Source organism: Eumetopias jubatus, unplaced genomic scaffold, assembly GCF_037043125.1.
Source record: "Eumetopias jubatus isolate StellerSeaLion01/CBP00866 unplaced genomic scaffold, mEumJub1_p1.0 scaffold_11, whole genome shotgun sequence".
Classification (NCBI taxonomy): Eukaryota; Metazoa; Chordata; class Mammalia; order Carnivora; family Otariidae; genus Eumetopias; species Eumetopias jubatus.
The window spans coordinates 125711073-125713202 of record NW_028274817.1 but is presented as its reverse complement, the minus strand read 5'-3'; the positions used below and the strand labels follow the sequence as shown (position 1 = coordinate 125713202).

The window sequence follows — 2130 nt, the reverse complement described above, 5'->3', positions numbered from 1 at the left end:
CATATTTGTCCCAGAACTTAGTATGGAGCTGACATTCCATAAATATCTCTTGGTTGGCTGATAAATGATAAACCCTCTGCCATGCTTCATGTATACAGGAGTTGATGGAAATGCAAACATGTCACAAGGGGTTGAATTGCTGAGTGTTGAGTTGGGTGTGATTGTTGTTTTTTGAGCAGGAGTGCACTAGCGTTGATGCCCTGGTTTTGATTTTATAGTGTAGCTTCAAGGTAAAGTGTTCCATTGAGGGGCACCTGGCTTACATGGGACCGTAGGTGCTAGTCTTGAGTCCCTGCAATTTTCTGGGGGTCCATAATTATTTCAAAATGGAAAGTGTTGTGTTGTGTGTGTGTGTGTGTGTGTGTGTGTGTTTAATCACACTGAAAACAGTTTGGAGAAGTGCTATGTTTTATATTTAGTGGTGTACTTTAGAATCTAAATTCCCTTTGGAATCAGGAAATAGTATGTCTGTCACCAAAAAGTACTGTGTGTGTATCTTTGAGGTCGGTTTAGTGTGATTGGTTGTAGAAGAGAGGCAGTTTTTAAAGCAGTGTGTAGTGTAAGGAGCTTCCTGGGTTCTTTGAAAGTAGGGTTAACCACTTACCAGTATCCATGACGAGATCAGAATAAAGTAATGGGTGTGTAAACACAGACACACACACACACAAGAACACATGGATGGAATTGCCATTTATTAACTTGCTGATCGAAAGAACACAGAAGCAGAATGTCCAGGCATCCTGACTCTCCAGGAAAAGATGTGCACTCAGAAATGAGCTCTTTCATTGTCAAGTTACAAGTCAACCGCCTTGGGTCCGTTTCCTTGCTTTTATAATAAGGATGTTCATTTCCTCAAAAGATCAAAAAAAGCACTCCCGATGTGTGGTTGGCCACCACCCCACTTGGAATGGCCCATACAACAGGAAAAGAAGGATATGTGGCTTATATTCAAGTAAATGTTTCCTGAATCCCTTTGGATGTCTTCTGCACACAGATAGCCAACGTACACCAACTAGGGGAATACTCCTGAGATCTAGGAGGAACCTATCAACCACAGACCAGCTCACTTGACCTTGACCTCCAGCAAGAATTAACTGTGGAAAGAAACGCCAGAGAGTTGGTTCCCTTTAATGAATGGAACATCTTGTATACCTCCCCTTCCTCCAAAACCAAAGGGATTGCAAACTCCTTGGGGATGTTATTTTGAGCCCTTGGAGGTGAGAGGAAGAATGTTGAGGTCTTGATAAATACTTAAGAAGGTGCGTCTTCTTGGGAGGAGCGTTTGCAGCCGGACGAACCACTCCAAAATCCGGTGTCTTAAAACAATAACCATTGATTTCACTCATAATTCCGTGTCTTGGCACTTGGGGCTGGGATCAGCTGGGCAGTCCTTCTGGGGTCATCCTGACTCACTCAAGAGTCACTGGTCAGCTGCTTGGTGGATGAGGCAGGACTGACTTGTGGCTCAGCCAGGACAGCTCCCCTGGGCTCCATGGACCCTCTCAGACTTGAGCGTATGGCGGCCCGGGAACTCAGATGCTTGGAAATGTTGCGTTCCGTTGACCAAAGCAAGTGACAGCATCAGTTTGGCTAGACGTGGTGGGAGCATGGACTCCACCTGTCCATGGCACAAGCTGCAAAGTCACCCTGCAAAAAAAAAAAAAAAAAATGCTGAAACGGGGAAGGAGGAAATTAATTGCACTCACTTTTGCAAACCATCTTCACAACATTCAATGGAGCCCCCAAACACCCGATGCCTGAGAAGATGTAGCTCACCCACAGCATGTGTTGAGGATTCCCCAGCCTGGACCATACTCTGCATTTGCAAGACTAACTGTGTTTTGCATTTCTTAGTGCTCTGTTTAAACAGCATCCAAACTCTCTGTGCAGGGATCAAGCTTGAACTTTATCTGGTGTAAGCTGCTGACCTTACTCTTCTGAGACTATCACTGAGATGGAAAAAGGCTGTGCCCGTAAAGGGTGCACTGTGGTTTTGGTATCCCCCAGCAAAGAACACGAAAGAAGAGAACCGTTAGAAGGAGAGATGGGTTGTTTTCCCCCATGCACTCATGTCAAAACTTTCCTGCCCACAAGACATATCACAGGAAACCATCCACTCTTGACCAAACG

The 2130-nt window shown here is 45.0% G+C and overlaps 1 long non-coding RNA gene across 1 annotated transcript in view; it reads right to left on the bottom strand.

Annotated features, from left to right (window-relative positions):
• Positions 1 to 675: 675 nt before the first annotated feature.
• The window catches only part of LOC114218114 (uncharacterized), a 12637-nt gene continuing 11182 nt past the window's right edge, over positions 676 to 2130 (bottom strand). Inside the window, exon 5 of the long non-coding RNA XR_015769496.1 lies at positions 676 to 1647. This is a non-coding gene — a long non-coding RNA (uncharacterized LOC114218114). The remainder of the gene's footprint in view (positions 1648 to 2130) is intronic.